The 15,955-nt window shown below is 41.5% G+C and overlaps 1 long non-coding RNA gene across 1 annotated transcript; it reads right to left on the bottom strand.

Moving 5' to 3' along the window:
* Nucleotides 1–14,626: 14,626 nt before the first annotated feature.
* Nucleotides 14,627–15,489, bottom strand: LOC112082912. Its single transcript, XR_002897438.1, has 3 exons — nt 15,392–15,489; nt 14,989–15,177; nt 14,627–14,888 (listed from the first exon to the last, which is right to left on the bottom strand). It is a non-coding gene; the product is annotated as an uncharacterized LOC112082912 (long non-coding RNA).
* Nucleotides 15,490–15,955: the final 466 nt, after the last annotated feature.

The raw sequence follows: 15,955 nt of genomic DNA, 5'->3' as shown, positions 1-15,955 counted from the left end.
CTATCTCGTAAAACCTAGGTGCATCATCTTGCTTATAACGAGCTAGAATATTCTTCCATATTGCTTCAGCAGTAGGCATGAAGAGTAAACTCTGTCCTATTTTCTTGGAAACAGAATTCATCAACCATGTCGCTACCATATCATTGCACCTAGACCAAGAACCAGCATTGCGATGATCAGAGGAAGGTTTTGGAATCGTACTGTCGATGAAGTCAAGTTTGTTACGGACGTTGAGAGCCATCCGAACAGAGCGGCGCCATGAGTGAAATTCAGAACCAGAAGAAATACGATCGGAGACTAGAATCAATCCAGCATGATCTGACGCATGAAGGAAATAAAGATTCTCGTATTGATCGATTGGTTGCGTTGGATTCGCAGAATTAGATTGTGCCATTTTTCAGTCAAGAAAACAAACACCAGAAAGGAATCAAGCTGGGATAAATAGTAGAATCGAGAAACAGCTTTGATTCAAGGTCAAAAACAAGAAGAAATCGAAGACAAGAAGGTAAAAAAGAGAAAAGAGATGAGCTCAATCACTGCGAAAATCAACCGAAAAATGAAATCGGAAACCAGATGTGTACGCGAAACACTCATATCTGAAGAATCGATGGTGATTTCAAAGAGAATCGGTGAAGAATCATGAGCATCATCAATGGTGGAAGCAAGAACTCTCTACTTGGTTGTTAGAGCTCTCTGATACCATATTAAGGGAAAGTTATCTTTCTCATTAATGAAACAGAATGTACAAAATGTTTATATACATACATTGATCAAGCGAAAGGAAACTTAACCAGTTCCGTAATATATTAAACCAGCCTAACCAACTACTCTAATAATTTAATTGATGTGATTCTGGTAGCTGGTTTTTGAATCGTTACATCTTCTCGTGCCGGAGATTTGTTGTTTCCATCAAAACCTAATAGCAATGGCTTCAATCTCGCAAAATCTCTTGTTTTGGTTGGGATTTGGTGATTATTCAGTGTGGCTGATCACAAATTTTATCGATGAAATTGTGACATTTCGTTGTGGGTATCTTCTTCGGCTGCTCGGGTCATTGATCTCAGCTTGTTTGCATCTCTACTTTTAGGTGTTGACTTGGATACTCTATGTGCTGGTGAATTATCTGAAGAATCTCAGGCTTAGACCATGTTCAACTCTGAACCTTCTAAAAGAGTTTTAATCTAATTTTTACTAATATTTTTTTTAAGCTTAGAAGTTAAGAACTTCTCTATTTTATATGGTTCCAACCCTGAATCTGTTATTCTTCTTCTCCCTCCTCCCAATCTCTTCTCTTGTCTGTTTCTCCTCCGTCTCAGAGCTATGGCGATCAATCATGAATCATCACCCCTCTTCCTCCTTCCCCTTCTTCCTCCTCTTCGCCATGGCTTTTCCTCTTATGTATCCACAACACCTCCACACCCAATCCTTCGCCTTCGAGTCTCTCTCCCACTCTTGGCTCCGTCTTCCCTCCGCTTCTTTCCCTTCCGTCCACCTTGCTCCGATCGATTCCTCTTCACCACCGCTCCTCGATTCTCCTCCAAGCTAATCTTCGTCGGCGGATTTGGATCCATCGGCGGATTAGTCGACATCGATGATCGATTCAGCTCTCGATTTTTTTTCATGGTTCGTTCAACCAATTAGGTCATGCCACGTCATCTTGAACCTCTCCAAAAACAGGTTCTATAAACTCTTATATTAGAACCGGTTCAACAATAAAGTGGGCCTCTATGATTAAATAAAATCCAAAAAATGTTATAAAACCCATGTTTGAACCTCATAAAACCTTGCGTTGGACATGCTCTTACGAATCCTGGACACAGTGTGGCAATTTGTTATCTGGAGTTTGTGGTAATGTAGATAAATGTATAAAAAATAAAGATTCTGATAGACGATTAGATTCCTTCCAGCTTGATGAATAGCTTAAGAAGAAAAGGCTCTCTATACAAAAGCTATGAAATGTATATAAATCTTCAAGTGTTCCAGACAAAGTCTTTGTTTGAGAAAGTCAATATCTTTCCTTTTGTTCAAGAGATAATGAGTGGTGAAAACAAATTTGTTTTGGAAACCAATATATGTACGCAGCTTAGACTGCTAGATGGTCAGTTCAATAATCCAGGAAGAACACGTTTATGAGTTTAAACCATAAGTTAGAATCTTTGACCTTTAAGAATCCATGTCCAGTTCATGTGTTTGTAATGACGGACCTTCCTAAAAGCAACTAGACCGGAACTTACATATCCTAAGGGAACAATATGAATCAGTTCTGTGAACTCAATGGGAGCTTGCATTCACAACCAGAAATTTGTTTAGACTATCAAAATGACGTCCGTAGAAAGTCTTCATAAATCATTTTAGTAGGAATTTTGTATCATTTAGGAAAGCATTCCTAAGAGTTTTAAAACACTTCCTAAACGTTTAAAAAGCTTCCTAAAACATTAGAAATACTCTTTAAACATGTTAAAGTTACTAGAAATTTTGAAACATTTAGGAGTCATTTATTCAGTGTTATATAACATGTATTGAGATTACATTCTTTTTCCATGATTTTCTTTCGTGGTTGTGATGGTTTCTGTGTTGTCTTTGTCTTCTTCTTTTATTGGAAGCTGCTTGGTGTTCTCAGTATATCTATATTTTGCTAGGTTAGAACATAGATCCAGAGACTATATTGTTTTGACCAACTGAAACTTTGGTTGCTGCAAAAAAGTTCATAGAGATGACTTTGCTATGTATATTAAACTTACATACATTTCAAACTCTGCAATATTAAACTTGCAAATTTTTCTAAGGTCTTCCAAAAGTTTAGAAGGATTTCCTAAATGATTTTAAAGGATTTTTTCAAACATTAGAAAAACTTTTTACATTTTTAGGAAAACCTTTCTAACATGTTAGAATTACTTCCTAACTTTTTATTTGATAAATATATGATTTAGTAAAAATTCAGACATACACTGTTTACATATGATTTAGGAGGCCTTTCCCAAATTTGTAAGAAGCTTTCCTAAAAATTCAAAACTGCTTCCTAAATTCCAAAATTTAGGAAACACATCAAGATATTTATGAAAGATTCATACAAATTTTAGCAAGGTCTTCCTAATATTTGTATTCAATAAATTCATCTGTTCGTGTTTTCACAAATGGTTCGAGTTTGTTTTTCAACATAGCATTGAGCTTGTCTTTCTTCTCCTTTGGCTATTTTCCACTCTATACATATAGAAAAACAAACTTTGAAGCATAAGCATTAAATAAAAAATATAATCAGACAAAGAACCTCTTAAATATTTAACAGAATTTCCTAATTTTATTAGTAAAACTTACCAAACATTTAGGAAGATATTTCTAAATTTTCTAATTTTATTAGTAAAAATTACCAAACATTTAGGAAGACATTTCTAAATTTTCTAATTTTATTAGTAAAACTTACCAAACATTTAGGAAGACATTTCTAAATTTTGTAAAAAGCCTCTTAAAAATGTTCAAAAGCTTCATAAAATTTATAAATGCTTTTACGAATTCTTTTTAGTAAGACATCAGTAATATTAAGGAAAACATTCCTAAATGTTTTTAAAAGCTTCCTAAAACGTTTGAAAAGCTTCCTAAAACACTAGTAAGGGTTTGTAAAACTCTCAAAGTTTCCAATGGTTATAAAAATCTTAGAAATGATTCATAATTTTTTCAAAAACCTTTAAACTTATAAGAATACTTTCTAAATCTTTATTTGACCAAGCGGTAGTGAACATATGATTTAGGAGGATTTTTCTAAACTTATAAAAATACATCCTAAAAAATTTAAGAAGGTTATCCTAAATTTGTAAGAATACTTCATAAAAAAATGAAATCAATAAAGCTTCCTAAATAAGAAACAATGAACTGCAATAAGAATGAAAAGCATGAATTAATTTAGTCAAATTCACAACATTAATAGCACAACTCTTGTTCAGACACTAATCCATGAATGGCCTTGTATGTTCCTTTTCTCGACAAAAAACTCTGGAGCAAAAAGTTAATTTCAACTGGGTCTACGAAAAACTATTTTAGTATCATCTCTGACCAAATTGCTTCATAATCCAATGTCATAACTCATTTCTTCAATTGGAAACTTATAACCCAAAAAAAAAAAAACTTATAACCAGGTTTTGAGCTAACCGTCCAATGAATTAGAGATCAAGATAATCCAGCTTATGACTTCTGCAAAACATGATATGTCAAAGAGATGATTTTCATTAAATAAATTAGAGACAAATCTGAAAAACTCTGGCAAGGATTCATAAACTTTTCAAGAATCCTTGAAGAAAACATTCGTCAAATTTTGGTACAGTTTCTTATACATTTAGTAATGGCTTCCTAAGTATTGTAAAAATCATTCTCTAAGACTTAAAACTGTATCGACAAAGAGATACTTTAGCAGTGAAGGAAACACTTTTGGAGATCTGTCTCCAACACAAAGCTATGTTCCTAATGTCAGTTTAACCAGCGCCTTGCTTGTGAAGACAATGGAAGGAAGAGAACGTGGTGGCTCACAGATTCAAGACGCCTCGTTCTAATACAGTGGATACCCATCAGTTAGTCCGAGCCATGTCGTTAAGATCGTGTCGTCAGTTTAGTGAGAATTTCTTGATGATGCTTTGTAGTGAGATGGTTTTATCAACAAAGGCCTTAAAGCTTTCCAGAAACTTGTCTCTCCTTTTTCGTCTTTGTCTTTTACCTTAACTAGGGTTGGCTCCGGGCTACGTGTAGCACCCTAACCCGGATTTCCGTTTTAACTTATACTTAGTCAAAATTTTCATCCGAATTTTTACTTAACATTTTTCGCATTAGGTTCGTTTAGACAACTTTACCCGTGTATAAGTAGATTAAAAACAAAATACTTGAATAATTCGAGGATCTTAGTACAATGATCGTTCGCATATAAGCTATTACATCGACTAAGACCTTAACTACCCGATCCTACCATCCATCCCGATCCAGCCAGTCCGCGCGCTGATCAGACCTCTTTACCTACATCCACAAAGGAGGCATAAGCAAACAGAACTGCTTAGTGAGAGCGGTAATCCCGTCTCACCGAGCCAGAGTAAAATCGTATCAAACAAAGATCGCGCCCAATGCTCATCAGAAACAGAAAACTACCCGCAATGAACATATGTGCTTACCCGGCCGATCATCCAGCGACCAGACAAGCCTCGGCGGGCATCACAGCCGCGAGCGCCTTGCCTGATCTAGATCGCCGGTAAGGCGGATCGATCACATGGCATAGCCAGCAGAAATGTCATAACAAGCACAGAATAATACGCAACCGACCAGAATCTAAGCAAGAATACGACCAACAGGCCACGGTCACGCACTCACCTTAGCTTTTATCGGACAGAATTCGATAGGGACAGAAATCGCGATTGATCAGACTCTTTCCCACAATCGCTCGGCAGAATCCGGACCACGCTTGACAGAAATGCACTCGCTCTCGGCCAGAATCCGATCGCTCTCGGCCAAACAGACTTTCTCTCCGCTAACTTCTCTTAAGAATATTTCTCTCAATCTTTCTGAGCTCTTTTGGGTCGCGCGAAGGGAAGAAATGATTCGGAAGCCTTTATTATATAGGCGTTCCCACGATTTTCCTTAGAAAACTGTTCAGAAACCATTCCCGCGTCATTCCGCACGTTCCCACGATCCGCATGATCCGCTAAGATTCCGCGTGCTTTCGCACGACTGATAACCGTTCCCGCGCAACGCCAGCTCGGCTAAAATCCATAACCGTTCCCGCGCTCACACCTTAGCGCGTCTTTACCCGATAACCGCTCCCGCGCACCCGATCTCGACAAAGGTTGTCTGTTCCGGACCAACCTTGTCCGAATTCCGACCAAGTCCCGAAAAACTCGGCTTGTCGAAAATTCCCAGCTAAATTTCCCGAAATCCGCGGCGAGCTGATTTCAGCTCGGCAACACTTGACTCAGCTCGGCCAAACTTGATTCAGCCCGGCAAAAGCTGGACTTAGCTCGGAATCACCCGACTGAATCCAGTTTCACCCGACTAAACCCATTTTTCTGACTTTTCTCAGTTTTTCCCGAACTCGGGTGTTACAAGTCTCCCCGACTTATGGTGAGACTCGTCCTCGATTCTCTAGTTGCTTCTCAAACCACTTGGAAAACTTTTCTTTCATACTTGATTCCGACTCCCAAGTAGTTTCCTCTTCTCCATCGTAATCCTAAACAACCTGAACCATCTTAACTTGCTTTCGGCCCACAACCTTTACCCGATGGCCTACAATCCAAACTGGCCTTCCCACTATGGACAAGTTTTCCTGCAAGTCCGGTGGAGGTTCGGATGTAACGGAATCCTCATTCCTTACGCATTTCCTTAACTGAGATACATGGAACACATTGTGGAATGCGATCAAGGCTGGTGGCAATTCCAGCTTGTAAGCAACCGGTCCGATCCGTTCCAGGATCCTGTACGGTCCCATGTACCTCGGCTGAAGCTTACCCATCGCAGCAGCCCGGTCCTTACTCTTGTAAGTGATCAGCTTGACAAAGAGTTGATCACCGACCTGAAACTCCAACTCTTTTCTCCGCTTATCCGCATAACTTTTCTGCCTGTTCTGAGCCTCTTTCATCTTGAGTTTCAACACTCTGATCCGTTCGGTCGTCTCTTCCACAAAGTCTCGACCAAAAATGCTGCGCTCCCCCACTTGGGTCCAGCATAGCGGTGTACGACAAGGCCGTCCGTACAACGCTTCATAAGGCGACATCCCAATACTCGTCTGGTAACTGTTGTTGTAGGAAAACTCTGCCAAAGGCAAGTAATCCTTCCATTTACCGCCCCAATCCAACACACAAGCCCGCAACAGATCCTCCAACGTCCTTATGGTTCGTTCTGACTGACCATCGGTCTGAGGATGGTAAGCCGTACTCATGTGGACCTTAGTCCCGAACCGCTTCTGTAAAGCCCTCCAGAATGCCGATGTGAACCGCGAGTCCCGATCTGACACAATACTCGCCGGCACACCGTGCAGCTTGACGATCTCATCTACATACAACTTGGCTAAGGCATCCGCCTTATCGTGCTTGTTCACGGCCAAGAAGTGTGCAGACTTAGTCAACCGATCCACAATGACCCAGATAGAATCTATCTTCCCACACACTGGCAATCCTGTCACAAAATCCATCGTGATCATGTCCCACTTCCACTCGGGAATCGGTAAGCTTTGCAACAAGCCGCTTGGCACTTGATGCTCGGCCTTAACCAATTGACAGGTTTGATACCCGGCCACCCATCAGCCACATCCCGTTTTATTCCGACCCAGTGGTAATACCGCTTAAGGTCTGATACATCTTCGTCGATCCTGGGTGAACCGCGAACTTAGAATGGTGAGCTTCCCTCAAGATTTCTTTCCTTAACTCCTTATCGTTTGGTACACAGACCCGACCCTTAACCAAGATCGTTCCATTGTTCGAAGTCTGGTACTCGGTCTGATCCATCTTTGCCCACTTCATCAGATTTTCATCTTTTTCCTGGGCAATCCTTACTCGGCTTAGCAGATCTGCTTGATCAGCCGCGCCTAAACCCAACGGTTCTACCTCATCGGTCAAAGCCGCTAGCCGTAGCGTCCCAACCATCCGGACTAATCCCTCAACATCCTGCTCGGCCAGAGCCGCAACCCGCTTCTGACTTAGCGCATCCGCGACCAGATTTGCTTTACCGGGATGGTAAGCAATATCCAAGTCGTAGTCGGCTACAAACTCCATCCAACGCCTTTGTCTCATATTCAGCTCGGGCTGAGTGAACATGTACTTTAGGCTCTTGTGATCGGTAAAGACTTGAACTTTCCCACCGTAAAGGTAAGATCGCCAAATCTTTAGCGCGAACACTACCGCAACCATCTCCAGATCGTGAGTAGGATAATTCACCTCATGCTTCCTTAAATGCCTTGAAGCATAGGCAATTACCTTACCCTGTTGCATCAGCACACAACCCAATCCCATCCGCGACGCATCCGTGTAGACTACATACGGCTGATCCGGCTTGGGCAAAGCCAGAACAGGCGTACTAGTCAACATCTCCTTAAGCTTGGCAAAACACTTCTCACACTCGGCCGACCACACGAATGGTACGTCCTTCCCCGTTAACCGGGTCATTGGCTGGGCCATACTCGCAAAGCTCTTAACGAACCGACGATAATACCCAGATAAGCCCAGAAAACTTCTTATCTCCGAGGCATTCTCAGGGCTGGGCCAATCCGCGATTGCCTTTATCTTCTCCGGGTCAACAGACACTCCCTTGTCCGAGACCACATGACCCAAGAATCCGACTCCCTTTGCCAAAAGCTGCACTTACTGAGCTTGGCGAACAGCTTATGCTCCCTTAGCCGATTCATCACGGTCCTTACATGAACCGCGTGCTCTTCCCGACTCTTGGAGTAAACAAGTATATCATCAATAAAGATGATTACAAATTCATCTAGACAGTCTCGGAACACATTGTTCATCAGCTTCATAAAGGTCGCAGGAGCATTAGTCAGCCCGAAGGGCATGACTACGAACTCGAAGTGACCATACCTTGTCCGAAAGGCGGTCTTCCTTACATCCAACTCTTCTATGGGTATCTGATGATAACCCGGAGCCAAATCGATCTTGCTGAACCAAGTCGCCCCTCGAAGTTGGTCCAACAGCTCGTCTATCCGAGGTAAGGGATACTTGTTCTTCACAGTAACCCTGTTCAGCCCGCGATAGTCGATACAAAGCCTGAAACTCCCATCTTTCTTTTTAACGAATAGCACCGGTGCACCCCATGGTGAACTACTCGGTCGGACAATTCCTTTCTCCATCAGGTCGTTTAACTGCTTCTTCAGTTTGGCCATCTCGGCCGGAGCCATCCGATACGGTGCCTTGGATATCGGCGCCGTTCCGGGCTCGAGCTCGATGGTAAACGGATCTGACCGCGCAGGCGGAAAACCCGTTAACGCCCTGAACACATCCCCGAACTCGCTCACGACCGGAATACTGCCCAGCTCCGCATCCGGTCCCACCTCGGCGGTCGTGATCGTAGCCAGGTACGCCTCACACCCCTTTTCAATCATTCGGTCAGCTTGCATTGTTGAGACAATCAAGCTTCCCTTAGTCGGTCTGATCCCCTGATACTCCAAAATCCCTTCCGCGGTCTCGAACCGAATTCGGCCACGTCAACAGTCAAGATGTGCCTTGTACTTTCCGAGCCAATCCATGCCAAGGATCACGTCGTAAGACTTCACCTCGCAGTTTTCCAGATCAGCTGGCATGTTCCGGCTGCCAACCATTACCTACACATCCTTGACCTTACCGAGGGTATACATGACCTGTCCACCAGCCGCCTGGACCAAGCCATAGTTATCCCCCGGTTTCCTGCAAAATGCACCTTTTCCGACCATGTTCGGATTCACGAAGCAATGAGTTGCTCCGGAATCGAACAGAACATGGGTTGCCACACCACCCATGATCAAGGTCCCTACACAATCACCTAGATTGCTAAGCTACCCATGCAACACTTAGGATTTTCACACAGAAAATTTTCTAAGGTAAGTGATAAGACTTACCAGTGATCGGACGTGACGAACTCGGATCCTCCGCGGTCTCTTCAGCTACAGCATAGATCCGTGGCGTCACGGCCTGCCTCTTTGCTGGAGGCGCCTGTCCTTCACTCGGCCTTTTCCCAGTGTGCTGCGCGACTTGCATCAGTTCTGGGCACTTCGGCTTAATGTGCCCGGCCTCTCTGCAGTGGAAACAAACCCTCTCATCCGATCCGCTCCCTGGGTTCTTTCCGCACTTGTCCTCTTCTGGACAATCCTTCACCTTGTGCTCCATGCTTCCGCACCGGAGACACGCACCTGACGCGCACCAGCTCGCACATTTCTCCTTCCCAGCGGTCGAACCAGCATTACGACCCGCTGGTGATTTTCCCGACGAACCACCTTTCTTTGGTCCAGCCGCAGCATGAACAACCAACTTAGCTTCTTCCGCAGAAGTTTCTTCCAACTGCGCAGCCTTTTCCACTAACTCCGGAAAGGTGCGATAGTCTTGCATCTCACAATGCTTCTTCAGATCAATCCTTAGCCCACGAATGAATCGCTTGATCTGAGTATGCTCATCTGTCATACCCGCAGACTTCTTCAGCTTGTTGAACTCGGCTTCATACTCCCGAACTGACTTTGATCCTTGGCGCAGATCCAAGAAGACACTCTCCAAGCGATCGTGCGCCTCAGGCGAGAAGTACTTAGCCTTGAACAATCCACAAAAATCAGCCCACGTACCGACTCGCTTTCTTCCAACCGCACCACGCCACCACGTGTGCGCATCACCCTCAAGATAGTGCACGGCAATATCTTTTCTGTACTGTTTCGGGCAGCGAATCGACTCGAAGTTCCTCTCCAGACGGTCGATCCATTCATCGGCCTCAATCGGCTTTGTTCCTCCCTTGAAGAACTTCGTACCCAACTTTTGCATGTGGTCCATCACCTTCAGGTAAGATGGGACCCTTACACCAGCATTTCCTTCATCCGCTTCAGCAGGCGGATTCACTTGCACGACCGGCGGTGGTGCCACTGAGACAGCCGCAACAGCCGGCAATCGTGCCAACACCTGGGTTAACAGACCCAACACCGCTTCCAATCTAACCGGGGCAGCAGAAACGTTCGGAACAGCCCCAGCCGCAGCAGCCGCAGCCGCAGCCGCATTCTCGGCATTCCCAGCAATGCCCACATTCGGATCCACTTGATCCTGATTCCCACCCGCAGCATTTCTAGCCGCCGAGTTTTCACCAGCATGACGTCTACGATCACCTCTTGCCATCTGCAAAGGTTCGATACTCTATTAAGTTAGCCGGCAAACTAACTTAACACCACATACAAACATTATCAGTCTTACCGCGGAACTTTGGTTTTGGAAGGATGGTTTACCCACTAACCCACTTATGCTACGACTTTGTCCTAGAACCGACCGCGCTCTGATACCAACTTGTAGCACCCTAACCCGGATTTCCGTTTTAACTTATACTTAGTCAAAATTTTCATCCGGATTTTTACTTAACATTTTTCGCATTAGGTTCGTTTAGACAACTTTAGCCGTGCATAAGTAGATTAAAAACAGAATACTTGAATTAAATCGAGGTTCTTAGTACAATGATCGTTTGCGTATAAGCTATTACATCGACTAAGACCTTAACTACCCGATCCTACCATCCATCCCGATCTAGCCATAGTCCGCGCGCTGATCAGACCTCTTTACCTGCATCCACAAAGGAGGCATAAGCAAACAGAACTGCTTAGTGAGAGCGGTCAACCCGTCTCACCGAGCCAGAGTAAAATCGTATCAAACAAAGATCGAGTCCAATGCTCATCAGAAACAGTAAACTACCCGCAGTGAACATACGCGCTTACCCGGCCGATCATCCAGCGACCAGACAAGCCTCGGCGGGCATCACAGCCGTGAGCGCCTTGCCTGATCTAGATCGCCGGTAAGGCGGATCGATCACACGGCATAGCCAGCAGAAATGTCATGACAAGCACAGAATAACACGCAACCGACCAGAATCTAAGCAAGAATACGACCAACAGGCCACGGTCACGCACTCACCTTAGCTTTTATCGGACAGAATTCGATAGGGACAGAAATCGCGATTGATCAGACTCGTTCCCACAATCGCTCGGCAGAATCCGGACCACGCTCGACAGAAATGCACTTGCTCTCGGCCAGAATCCGATCGCTCTCGGCCAAACAGACTTTCTCTCGGCTAACTTCTCTTAAGAATATTTCTCTCAATCTTTCTGAGTTCTTTTGGGTTGCGCGAAGGGAAGAAATGATTCGGAAGCCTTTATTATATAGGCGTTCCCACGATTTTCCGCAGAAAACCGCCCAGAAACCGTTCCCGCGTTATTCCGCATGTTTCCACGATCCGCACGATCCGCTAAGATTCCGCGTGCTTTCGCACGACTGATAATCGTTCCTGCGCAACGCCAGCTCGGCTAAAATCCATAACCATTCCCGCGCTCACGCCTTAGCGCGTCTTTACCCGATAACCGCTCCCGCGCACCCGATCTCGACAAAGGTTGTCTGTTCCGGACCAACCTTGTCCGAATTCCGATCAAGTCCCGAAAAACTCGGCTTGTCGGAAATTCCCTGCTAAATTTCCCGAAATCCGCGGCGAGCTGATTTCAGCTCGGCAACACTTGACTCAGCTCGGCCAAACTTGATTCAGCCCGGCAAAAGCTGGACTTAGCTCGGAATCACCCGACTGAATTCAGTTTCACCCGACTAAACCCATTTTTCCGACTTTTCTCAGTTTTTCCCGAACTCGGGTGTTAAACTACGCCCTAGTTTTTTTATTGATTTTTTTTTTAATTTAGTTTTAAGTTATAATTTGTATTTTGAGTATATACAACACATATATGTATAGTGTGTTCATACTTGCGTATTATAGAAATGCATTAGATGAATGCAAAATTATTAGAAAGTATAACCAATTTTGTTTCCTTAAGGTTTTAAAATATTAATGTAGTTTTTAGATCTTCATTATATATATAAAATGTTGTAGTTATGGAAAATGTTTTGCGGAGTTAACAACTTCAGTAGTATATAAATATACCATTAGAAACTATAAAAATAATACTTTCCCTTATCATGACTTTTTGACAAATTACTAATCTGTAGATAATAGCTTGTAGCCTAAAAAATGATAGACTAATTAGGTAATTATAAGTAAAAATTATAAACCTAACACACAAAAATTGATGCTGCAATACTAAAAAAATTGTACAAAAACCAAAAAGCACGCCAAACTAAATCAGAGCAAACCAACTCAAACTTCTGCCATCCAAAAAATGAGGCAGCATTTACTTTACTATATAAGTCATTTCTCTGCAAAGGGTTTAAATCATGAGGCAGAAAAGTGGCGAATATTCATGTTTCTAATGGACTTTAGCTGCTTAGTATGATGACATGTACCTAAAACGTTTTTTTAATCATCGTAACCATAGCAGTATTTCTTCGTTTTTGTTATTTTCGTCTTGAGTTTCGCTTACTTGACCATGTGATGATATTTGATCAAGCCCCTTTAATATATCATGTGGCATAAAAGAGGAGAAAGGTCAATACACAATATATCACTTGACTATAACGTTTGTTTGTTCAATTTTCTAAATATAACATTTTATATCGAAGCATAATGAAATAATGTAGAAGCAAAAAAACATTATAAAACATGTAATTTCGTGTAATATACTCCACATGAGATGTAATTACGTTGAAACTTATTTGTCTGGATCGTGAAGACCGTAAGTATTTTTTCATGTCCCTTTTGGTATCTCAAAGCCTCTCATAGTTTTGTATTAGATATTTATTTGAAAATTAAGACTACATGAGCTAATTTTAATCACTCACATCGATCTGGCTAAAACTAACTAAAACCAAATAAGATAATCCACCTTACACGTTTTGTAGACGAAATCTTACATCTTTTTAGTAGCTTCTAAAGGCATATGGTAATAGAAAACCATATAGGTTAGTATAATCAATGAATTTAATAGGGTAGTTTGTCTTTCCTACTGCATTACCGATCAAATGTAATGAGAAATCAAATCACATAAAACAGAGACATGGAGAAGATTAAAACTGAAATAAATCATCATAGATCCAAATATCTAACCGCAGATCTTGATGGCGTCCGCTGGTTCCATCGTAGAAAACAAAACTAAGTTAGAGACAGTAACATCAATATGCTTTGTAATCCGATAACTCTTGAGGCCATTTACCCTAAAAACGTTCGACTATAATGTAAGAAATAATGCATATAATACATGACTACTAATTTTGGATTCATATAGGTTTGTACCGTTTGTTGCTACAATTATGTAGAGAAGATAGAAGATGATTAAAATTAAAAAAATGCAGGTGGGTGCTTTTTAAAAAGAGAATGCACCTAAATGGTAGAATTTTTAATAATCAAAAAATAAATGGTAGAATTTTTGAAAATGTTAGGAACAGAGAGCAGAACACGCAATTAAAAAAAAATTCTGCGTCCAAACTTGTTTATGTAAATTCATTCACATGGTCTATTATGAACTCTAAATGCAGTAAGTGTAGTAATAATTAGTTAAAAACATTAGCTTGACCAAGCATATATATATATATATTTTGTTTGACCTAGTAAGTAGCTATGGTAGCTTGCTCATGTTCTCTTTAATTCATCACACACAATTCTACTTTGCTTTATAGATGCGACTCCTATAACGGTCCATCATTAACACTATATGTAATCACTTGATTAACGTAAACTGTTTTTATATATACGTTTGCAACTATGGAACTCCGCAAAAGCTAACAGTTCTAAACACAGACCAAAGAGTGCAACCACAACTATATAAGTATATTTACTTGGTAAGCCTCAATTTAATACGAATATGAGTTTATAACTTATAACCTAATGCATGGGTAATACATCATGTTCCTACAGACCTTAACTCCTACATCTCCAATAGTATTAGAAAGAGCTAACATGAGTCCTCAAGTACTGTATATTTGGTATTTAAAGTTAATATAACTTTAAAATATGTGATTTATGAAAAACATCATGTACGTTATATGCAAACAGATAATCTTTATATTGCTTGCATTAACCATGCTCATCAACCATTAATCTTAGCATTGGTTGCATCAACCATGCTCATGAATTTTCACTCCTCTGTCAACCCTAAAAGTGCTTTCTTTTTATGTTTGTCGCCATCCAAACTCTGATGTGCTTTAGCCTTATCCCTCAGACGCATGGCCACTACTCCCCTTTGACACCATCAACTACCTCCTCTCTTTTCATCGTCATTTGGAACTGGATGGACTTCTTTCTTGGCCTTTCTCAGCGACTCAGCGACGTTTTACCTTAGACCATTTAAGCAGATAAAATGTGAGATGATGCATTTATTTAGTTTAGTCTCCAAAGAATTAACATTGGCTCCAGCTTCCAGAGACAACCAAGCACCTTTTACCAGGGAAAATCAGAGCCTGGGGTGTTCCCTTCCAAAACCTTATCGAATAATCTAGATATTACGTCGGAGCCACCGTGAACTTCTCCTCTGGTCAAAACAAAAAGTATCTTCGGTCTATTTAACGAATACACCGACACGTAAGGCTGCACCAATAGACTTGGGTACAACTTGATGATCTCGATCTGCAAGCATGAAAAGCAACACTCAATCCTCCGAACTCTTACAAATCCTTAAAGTAAATATTGTTCATAAAAATATTAGCAACCTTTTTATACAATAAAAAAATCATTTGGTTTCGGAAGCTTCTACAAACCATCTTAAATTATGGATGATAGCTAGAAAAATACACATATAAATTCAGCATATGAAACTTTGTAAACATTTCATTAACCTCACTTGGATTGTCGGAGCTTGACGGACCTTTCCGTCGTTGCAATCTTCATAGGTATTTATCATCTTTTCGTTGAGTGGTTGGAACACTTACTTTTATTTCCTTAGCTAGAAACCAATTTCAGCTTTTCTAAGATAGGTCAGAGAAGAAGGTTAGATAGGAAGAGTAGAAACGAACCTTTATACAAAGATACTCATATGAATTCACTGTACTCTAATAGCATATGAAGCCATATGGAAGGGCTTTTGATGCCATGATTGGATTTCAGAGGCTTTTGAAAGGGTTTTTGTTTGTCGATAGGATTGTGAAAAGGAAAGGTTTATAAGTTTTCGAAAGAGAGGTCATCAATATGATGGAAGTGGCCATTAAAATCATTGATGAGAAATCAGTAACGTTAGCTGGTTTTGAAGGCAAAGGAAATCGATTCATTAAGGAACGAATACGGTTACAGAAAGAAGCGTTGATTAATTTTGGAGTAGGTGAGGTGAATCGTTGATTGATTTTGGGATTTTTTCTTAGGCTTGTATGTAATTTTGTGCCTTTATCGATTCACCTCTCTTTAAACGTGG

This window comes from Eutrema salsugineum, unplaced genomic scaffold (assembly GCF_000478725.1).
Source record: "Eutrema salsugineum unplaced genomic scaffold, Eutsalg1_0 scaffold_7, whole genome shotgun sequence".
Taxonomy (NCBI): Eukaryota; Viridiplantae; Streptophyta; class Magnoliopsida; order Brassicales; family Brassicaceae; genus Eutrema; species Eutrema salsugineum.
This window is presented reverse-complemented; position numbering and strand designations above follow the sequence as displayed.